We start from the raw sequence: 10,283 nt of genomic DNA, 5'->3' as shown, positions 1-10,283 counted from the left end.
AAGACTGCACAGTTTTGCAAGCTGAACGTAAACAACAGGGTAATGTCTCTCAGAGACTTTATAACATCTTTACCTAGGAGTTTTAGGGCTAAGGAATAACATTATATAGTGAACCATGACTATATATATTTGATTTTAAACAGTTGCTGAGTAAGATTGTTTAAAAACATTAAAGAGCTGCTCATTCATGCCCTGAAGTGACAACAAAGGCAACATGTTGGCTGACACTTAGCTCAATATTGCCTCCCTTTGGAAGTCTTTGCAATAGCACCACATTAAGTACATCCATAATTTAGGAAATAGTATAATTCAATCCAGACTGCTATTAAACCAAATCTATGAGGGAAGAAGGAGGGCACAAGGATACTGTTACCTTGAAGTGTTGGGTGTTGTTGGTCGTGACCCCAAGAAGCAGGGGGCGGAAGACAAAGTGCAGGTGAAATTTATTTATTAACACATATAAAGATATAGTGCAGCAGGGAAGTGCACATTAAGCCTATAGGGAAAACTATCCAGGTTTAGGTACAAAGCGAAAAGCACAAAGGTCAAGCGATGAGAGGACAATGGCATATAAAGCATCCTGATTAGCAACCAGGAACAGGTTATTGCCAATCAGGGACAGGTGAGGAAGCCAGGGCCCGGACTAGAGAAATAGTGGCAAAAGGAGGTGTACAGGAAATTGATAAAAAGAATAAGAACGCTTGACAGTAAATAAAACTAAATACCAAAAACTATTAATAATTGCCAAATGACAAGTACGACTTTGTGCCTTGATGACTATAATACGTACAGCTCTCCACCAGTGGTGGGGGCTGGAGCCTATCCCAGCTGCACTCTGGCGGAAGACAGGAGACACCCTGGACAAGTCGCCACCTCATGACAGGGCCAACACAGATACACAGACAAACATTCATTATTATTATTATTCTTAATATTATAATTATTATTTATTGTATTATTATTATCATCATTATTATTATTATCATTATTATTATCATTGTTATCATTATTATCTTTATTTTCCGGTATACAGCATTGGCAATTTTACACCCATCAATGCAGAAATAATAATTACTATTTCAACAACACTTGTAAGGTAAATGTAAGACAATGTAGAAATGATACGGCCCCGCCGCCCAAAATGTAATTAGTTGTTCCTTAGCTCATCTGCAACATTTCCTGAATGTTTTCTGAAAATAAAAAAAATAAAAAAATAAAGTTTTTAGTTATTTTACTGACTAACTCACCAACTAACTAACTAACTAACTAACTAACTAACTAACTAACTAACTAACTAACAGACAAAACCAACGGCAACAGTTGCATAACTTCCTGGCAGAGCTAATAAAAAAAAATATATATAATGTAATATAATATAATATAATATGATAAAATAAAATAAAATAAAATAAAATAAAATAAAATAAAATAAAATATAACATAACGTAATATAATTTAATTCAAACAACTTTATTGATCCTTCAAGGGGCAAATCATTTTGAGCAGCAGGTTCTATAATATATTGTAGTATAATATAATATAATATAATACAATACAATATGATATAATATAATACAACACAATATAATATATTACATTATAAAATAATATAATATAAAATAATATAATATAATACAATATGATTACATAAAATAGAATATAACATAAAGTAATATAATTGAATTCAAACAACTTTATTGATCCTTCAAGGGCAATTCATTTTGAGCACCAGGTTCTATAATATATTGTAATATAATATAATATAATATAATACAATATGATATAATATAATATAATACAATATGATATAATATAATATACTACACTATATTATATAAAATATAATCTAATATAATCTAATATAATCTAATATAATCTAATATAATCTAATATAATCTAATATAATATAATATAATATAATATAATATAATATAATATAATATAATATGATAAAAGGGACAAGCGGTAGAAAATGGATGGATGGATGGAAAATAAAATAAAATAAAATAAAATATAACGTAATACAACATAATGTAATATAATTCAATTCAAACAACTTTATTGATCCTTCAAGGGGCAATTCATTTTGAGCAGCAGGTTCTATAATATATTGTAGTATAATATAATATAATATAATATAATATAATATAATATAATATAATATAATATAATACAATATGATATAATATAATACAATATAATACAATATAATGTAATATACTACACTATATTATATAATAATATCATCTAATATAATAAAATATATTATAATAACATAAAATAAAATACAATACAATATAATATAATATGATAAAATAAAATAAAATAAAATAAAATAAAATGAAAGAAAATATAGTAAAGCATTTATTTTCTTTCTCTTTGCCTGGGTGGAACCCTTCAAACATCAACTGTATTCATAGCTCGTATGGCCAAGCACCATTGGAACTCAATCAACTTCACCCAACTATCTCACTCCAATATGCATACAGTAAGTCTACCAGCAACTCGTCTGAACACTTTGTTATTCAACAGCAGGAGAACGTGTGTCTAAACATTTGAGTGCTACTGTATACTCTGTGAAGCACTCATGTGATACTCGTGTGTTGCTATTTATGTGGACTGGGACTATAATGCAGTACAATATTTTGGTTACTGGTTATATTTAATGTAATAAATATTCATGTGATATTGCTCTATATTCTTTCAAGAAAAGTCTGTTCAGCTTTAGCTGTTCCTCCCCAAGAGCAAAACCAGAAGACTCCTTTGTTCCCCATGCCATTCAATGGGAGGAGGATGCGGAGAGGAGATGGAATATACTATACCACTGTGCAATATTTGGACTTGACTTTTTGTGTAAGATTATTATACTGGACATGTATTTTTTAATTGTATTCCATACATGTTCTTTGAATCCATACTTTATTATTATATTTAATTTATGTGTTGTGCTGCTATTGTCACTGTCTTGCATACTGTATTCAGTGTTGCTGCTACTGGAACCTTTATTTTGCCAAAGGAACATTCCTACAGGATTCAAAAAAGTTTTGATCTGATATGATCTGTTTATTATTGTTTTAATCCAATGCAGAGGGTCGATTAAAAAGCGAGCTGTGGTCTAAAATTGTCCCAAGGTGTGAATGTGAATGGTTGTTTGTCCATACTGTACAGTATGTGCCTTACACATATTGAACAGGAATCAAACAGGATTGAAAAGTACATGTATTAGTTTTTTGTTTTTTTTTAGCTTGCATGTCATTAGAATGTTTCCAACATTATTGATTTCATACTTACAAGCCACATCATGACTGTAGGTCCCTACTAAACACAAGTCTAATGGCATTTTATAAGAGTATATCATAACTTTTATGACAGTGTTGATTAATGCTCTTACGGTGTCTTTTGAAGTGTAATTCTACACAGGACCATAATCACTTATTTAAGGACCCAAAGTAAACCTACACTGTAAGAAAATGACCGTAAAAACTACGGTAAGCAGTTGCTAATTTGCTGGGATGTTACTGACGTCACTTCTGGCTCACGTCCCGCCCGATGAATACATGTGGTGGTTAAGCTTGCTTTGTTCTCAATGGGTATGAACAGATCCTCACAGTAGCCCGGGAGTCCGGTGTTATCAATGTTTTTATTGTGCGCACACACACGCCAGGACCGTACTTCACTCTACACTTTTCAGTCTCTTGGTTTGGAAGCACCTCACGACAGTCTTTGCTCCGCGACTTTTCAGTCTTCTCTGGTTCACTCTTCCTCTCGCCGTGGTCTCATGCGTGTCCAAGCGTCTGTTCACCAGCAACTCCAACTCCAACAACGTGTCTCGGCCCGGCTGCTGCTAATAAAGGAGACAGGTGATCTGATAACCTTCCCCAGCTGGGCAATCTACTCACCTGCCGCTGGCTTCGAGGCCGGTCCTTACACACCCCGCTCCGCGGCAGGCCCGCAGACCACGCCCCCCTCCACAACACCATTTACACTTTATCACCATTTCCAAGAAAATGCCCAATGCTTGTGTTGTTTTTGGCTGTACGAATCGTTCAAATCGTGAAAAGGATAAACGTTTCTTCCGAGTTCCTCGAGAGGTAATTAAAAAGGGGGGGAATAGTGCAAGATTTTATGAAACAAGAAAAGCATGCAGTTCACACTCCAGTGCAAGGGAGCAGATTTGAAGAATGCATGAGTTTGCAGTGATGGCCTTGTTAAAGGTTTGTTTGATACACTTTTAAAGTTTATCATTTCCCCATTTAAGTATTATCTTATTATTTGTATTTCTTAAACACGTTTGCTACGAGTGTTCCGTAAAGCACCAACTCGGCGGGTCTAAATAAAACAAAGCAAATGTCAGCACAACCTGAAAGAGTTAACCTTTTACCAAAGGCAATAATCATAAATAAAGCTTTCAGCACATACACAATGTTGACATCTGTAGTTAAATTTTGATAAAGACGCTACTCGTAAACGGCGTGTGCAACAGCAACAAACTGGATCAGGAATAGGACTCAGATGCAGAGTGAAGAACAATCAGGCAGGCTGTTATATTGAACTGAATAATTTTTTAACTCTTGAGTCAGGGCAATAAAACAACGGCTATGAATTCTGGCAACTGGGCGATAAGGTTTCACAAAAAGGTGAAAAACAGAAAATCACTCCGAAAAGGAGGAAACAAAAATATCAATCTCTAACTACACGAGCGAGGAATATAACTATGAAATTCAAACAACAAAAAATTGCTCCAGAAGGAGGGAAAAACAACGGGCTATAAAACTTCTACACTGTTTCTGGTCTAGTAAAATAGAAATAAGGAAAAGAAGAGGCTGTAAAGATAAACTGAACTCTCCACTTCAACTTGAAAACTTTACAAACAAAAAAACACTCTGCTTAAGAGGAGAAAAGGAAAACTCAAAATACTAACTTGAAAATTCTGAATCAGGATAACTCAAAGCAAGACGAGACAAGGCATGGTGCTGGCGATGCACGATGCAACGAGACATTCTAGCACAGAACAAAGGGAGACGCAGACTATAAACACATGAGGGTAATGGGGAACAGGTGGAAACAATCAGGGATTTGATTTGATTTTGATTTGATTTAGATTTATTGGTCCCCGTTGGGGAAATTCATATTCACTGCCGTACATTTAAACAATAGACATTACACATCACGAACAAAAATAACAAAAAGACATCATACATGCAGGCCTGGCCCTAACCAATCTGGCGCCCTAGGCAAGATTTTAGGTGCCCCCCACATCGGCAGTGAAGTGTATATACTCACAAGAAACCGAATAGCTTTGTCTTTGACCTTTTTTTTTTACTTAAAGAAAGCAAATTAACATATTATATGAGAATGTTATGTTATGATTATCTTTAACCGAATCACAGCAGTGCTCAAATTAAAAAACAGCATTCCCTCTCATGTGATATTTCTTAATCAACATTAATGATGTGCACCTTAACAACTAGGCTCACAACTATACCTAATATATAAAGGGGTGGAAAAGTGACTATTACCTGCAGGGAAAACATTAGCTAACCAGAAGGCAATAACAATGTAAACAAAAAACACCTGCTTAAAAGATCTAATACAAATGTCCCTAAGGAATGTAAGGTGGGAGTACTGTAATTACCTAACGTTACATTATTATTTTCCATAACAATTTAGCCCCCTCCACAATATTAACCCGACGTTAAAACAGAACTAGCTATTTATTGATTAGCAATTGCCGAATCATGTAACATTAGCTTAATGCTAAAAAGCCAGGTTACTATCACATTCTGTAACAGACAAATAATTTAATGTAGGCTAACGTTACCTACTCGCTACCTCTGTCTTTTTCTCGTTTCTCCTCCTCTTCTTTTCTATTTTTTCTTCCCTGGGCACCTGACAGTTTTGGCCGTTTTGACATCTTGTGTTGATTTTTTGATGTGGTAATAGTCATGATACGGGAAGGGAGGGGGCGCACCGTGCGGGGGGATGGGGAGGGGGGGGGGGGGGCGTAATATTGTAACAAATAATATTTACATTAAATAGGCTTTACTTTGCATTTTAATTAACGTGGGATTATTTTTTGTATTTAAAAATAATTGTACCAACTTTTTTTTTTTTTTTTTCTCCAACATTTGTGGCACTGGCTTGGCGCCCCCTGATGGACGGCGCCCTTAGCATTTGCCTATACGGCCTATGCCACGGGCCGGCCCTGCATACATGACCAACACATTTACAGGCTTGTCAGACAGCTGCAGGGATAAGGCTTTTCCCGAGGCGGGCCCTTCGGAATTTGATAGTTCTGTACCTGCACCCTGATGGTAGTGGGATGATGTATTGGTGTAGTTGGTGAGTCATATCCTGGACTACTGTGTTTGCCAGTCGAATGGTGGACCTGTGGTTTAGATCTGAATGATCAGGGATGACGTCAGACTGATGGCACAAGAGGAAGGGCAAGTTACTTTTCAAACTAAAACATGAAATTCACATGACAAAAAAACAAGACAGGACATCCCTCACCGCGGTGTGATACAAACACCTGTAGACGCGAAGTGAAATCCTGAAGTGCAACCTTAACCGAGCAAAAACGATGCATATGTATCCGGGAGAGTCTTGATAACAATTTCCTTGACCCAGCCGCACACAAAGAAGTTGTAGACCTCCATGCTTTTCCAAGTTTTCATCTGTTTTGTCGTGTAGAATGGCATCTGGAGCACAAAGTTCGATATGTCTGAGAATGCGACCAACGTATAATAATTGATATCACTCGACAAAACTTTTTTTTGATAAAATATAGGAATCTATTTCATTGTATAGTTTGATTTTTTGCTCCTATCTACTTTTTGCAGGAATATATAGGCCCCTTGTGTACTCAGATAGTACTTCATTAACCACCACTGGTTTTCACTTCCGGGAAGAAGTCACGTGTCGGAACACAAGCTGTAGCAACAGTAAAACACCATAAAATGTAAAAATTGTTTATCACAACAATCAATCAATCTATCAATCAAAGTTTATTTATACAGCCCTTAATCATAAGTGTCCCAAAGGGCTGCACACGCCACAACGACATCCTCGGCTCAGATCCCACATCAAGGCAAGAAAAACCTTAACCAACCCAATGGGATACAATGAGAAACCTTGAAGGTGACCGCAGATGTGGGGACCTATATTTACAATTGATATTCAAAATGTAACATCAATATTTCGATTAAACACATATATTTATATCAATCAATGTTTATTTATATAGCCCTAAATCACAAGTGTCTCAAAAAGTTGCACAAACCACAACGACATCCTCGGTTCAGAGCCCACATAAGGGCAAGGAAAAACTCACAACCCAGTGGGATGTCAATATGAATGACTATGAGAAACCTTGGAGAGGACTGCATCCGGTCTCCCTCTAGGGGAGACCGGATGCAATGGACATCGAGTGGGTCTAGAGCAGGGGTCACCAACCTTTTTGAAAGCAAGAGCTACTTCTTGGGTAGTGATTAATGGGAAGGGCTACCAGTTTGATACACACTTAAACAAATTGCCAGAAATAGCCAATTTGCTCAATTTACCTTTAACTCTATGTTATTATTAATAATTAATGATATTTACACTTAGTTGAACGGTTTAAAAGAGGAGAAAACACGAAAAAAATGACAATTACATTTTGAAACATAGTTTATCTTCAATTTCGACACTTTAAAATTCAAAATTTAACCGAAAAAAAGAAGAGAAAAACTAGCTAATTCGAATCTTTTTGAAAAAATTTAAAAAAAAAATTATGGAACATCATTAGTAATTTTTCCTGATTAAGATTAATTTTAGAATTTTGATGACATGTTTTAAATAGGTTAAAATCCAATCTACACTTTGTTAGAATATATAACAAATTGGACCAAGCTATATTTCTAACAAAGACAAATCATTATTTCTTCTAGATTTTCCAGAACAAAAATTTTAAAAGAAATTCAAAAGACTTTGAAATAAGATTTTAATTTGATTCTACAGATTTTCTGGATTTGCCAGAATAATTTTTTTGAATTTTAATCATAATAAGTTTGAAGAAATATTTCACAAATATTCTTTGTCGAAAAAACAGAAGCTAAAATGAAAAATTAAATTAAAATTTATTTATTATTCTTTATAATAAAAAAAAAATTTTACTTGAACATTGATTTAAATTGTCAGGAAAGAAGAGGAAGGAATTTAAAAGGTAAAAAGGTATATGTGTTTAAAAATCCTAAAATCATTTTTAAGGTTGTATTTTTTCTCTAAAATGGTCTTTCTGAAAGTTATAAGAAGCAAAGTAAAAAAATTAATGAATTTATTTAAACAAAAGAAGACCAAGTCTTTAAAATATTTTCTTGGATTTTCAAATTCTATTTGAGTTTTGTCTCTCTTAGAATTAAAAATGTCGGGCAAAGCGAGACCAGCTTGCTAGTAAATAAATAAAATTTAAAAAATAGAGGCAGCTCACTGGGAAGTGCTGCTATTTGAGCTATTTTTAGAACAGGCCGACGGGCTACTCATCTGGTCCTTACGGGCTACCTGGTGCCCGCGGGCACCGCGTTGGTGACCCCTGGTCTAGAGCATAATATTGTGAAAGTCCAGTCCATAGTGGATCTAACATAATAGTGAGAGTCCAGTCCATAGTGGGGCCAGCAGGAGACCATCCCGAGCGGAGACGGGTCAGCAGCGCAGAGATGTCCCCAACCGATGCACAGGCGAGCGGTCCACCCCGGGTCCCGACTCTGCACGGCAAGCTGTCAACATATTTAATGTTAATATTTAACATCTAGATTTAGATTTAACTTTGAGATTTAAATTTAACATTTAGATTTATATTTAATACTTAGATCTTTATATAACATTTTTATTCGACATCTCAGTGGCCTTGTAGTTAGAGTGTCCGCCCTGAGATCGGTAGGTCGTGAGTTCAAACCCCGGCCGAATCATACCAAAGACCATTAAAATGGGACCCATTACCTCCCTGCTTGGCACTCAGCATCAAGGGTTGGTGTCAGAATAATTGTATCTAAGTTATCACAAAACGTTGTGTTTCAATGAGTTCCCGGCGAGAAGACAAAAGCTGTCTTTGAACCTACCAAAAAGAAGGCTTGTAAAACTCCACTCTGTAGGATAGGAAGCAACATGAAGGTGTTGTGTTTCTTTCATGTATTGTAATCCACAGAAATATTTTGTTTTGACCCAGGAACTACAAAGCGGAGAGGAAACAGGGCCTGACTCCCCTCAAGGCACCTTTTCTTTGAACTGTTCTGTGACCGAAGGCAACGGCTGTTTATGACCTTTTCTGTGAACTGTTTACGACCTTTTCTTTGAACCGACATTTTCTTTGAACTGTTCTGTAATCAAAGGCAATGACTGTTTATGACCCACTCCCTTATAAACAGCTGTTGCCATGTAATCAGGGAAAGTCCAAATAAAAGAGGAGGCGTACAATCTTTCGCCAGAGCGTGATGGAGACTGTAGAAGAGTACAGCCCAGACGTCTCTCCTCAATTGAGCCAAATTTAATTCTGTCTCTTTTTAATTCCTTGCTTCTTTGTCTGTTTAATACAGACCTGGGCAAATTAAGGCCCGGGGGCCACATGCGGCCCGTTAAGCCTTTCAATCTAGCCCGCCGGGCATTCCCAAATAATTTTTTTGTATCTTTAAGATGTAAAGTGTAGCTGCCATTATGATGAGCAGTGATGTTTTCTAATGACCGTAAGTCTTGAACTATACAAAGTATTTCTATGGTTGGAATCTGTGCTTTTGCATGATATTTTAGTGACTAGTGTTGTCCTGATACCAATATTATTTCGATACTTTTCGGTACTTTTCTAAATAAAGGGGACCAGAAAAAATTGCATTATTGGCTTTATTTTAACAAGAAATCTTAGGGTACGGCGGACCGGTACTTTTCAGAGCCGGTATGGTACTGAATATGATTAATTAGTATCGCGGACTATACTAATACCTGTATACCGTACAACCCTACTAGTTACTATGGCAATCTACCACAGCAGGTCAGACGAGGCACCAAGCAGTGTGGGTGTGGCTTGATTGTAAAATATGTCACTTGAGAGGGGGTGTGACGTTCATATGTTCTCGATATTCAGGGTTTTATCGTTCATAGAAAAATTTAAAATTCCATTCCGTTTTTAAGGCGGTCTGTCATAACATTTTTAGCATTCAATCAGACTTTATTGTGAGGTTTGGTATTAGTTTTCCTAAAAAATAGATATACCGGCCCCCAGACACATTTTTATTCTCTAAATTTGGCCCCCCGAG

Source organism: Entelurus aequoreus, linkage group LG06 (genome assembly GCF_033978785.1).
Source record: "Entelurus aequoreus isolate RoL-2023_Sb linkage group LG06, RoL_Eaeq_v1.1, whole genome shotgun sequence".
In the NCBI taxonomy this organism is placed as follows: Eukaryota; Metazoa; Chordata; class Actinopteri; order Syngnathiformes; family Syngnathidae; genus Entelurus; species Entelurus aequoreus.
Note: the sequence above shows the minus strand (reverse complement) of the source record.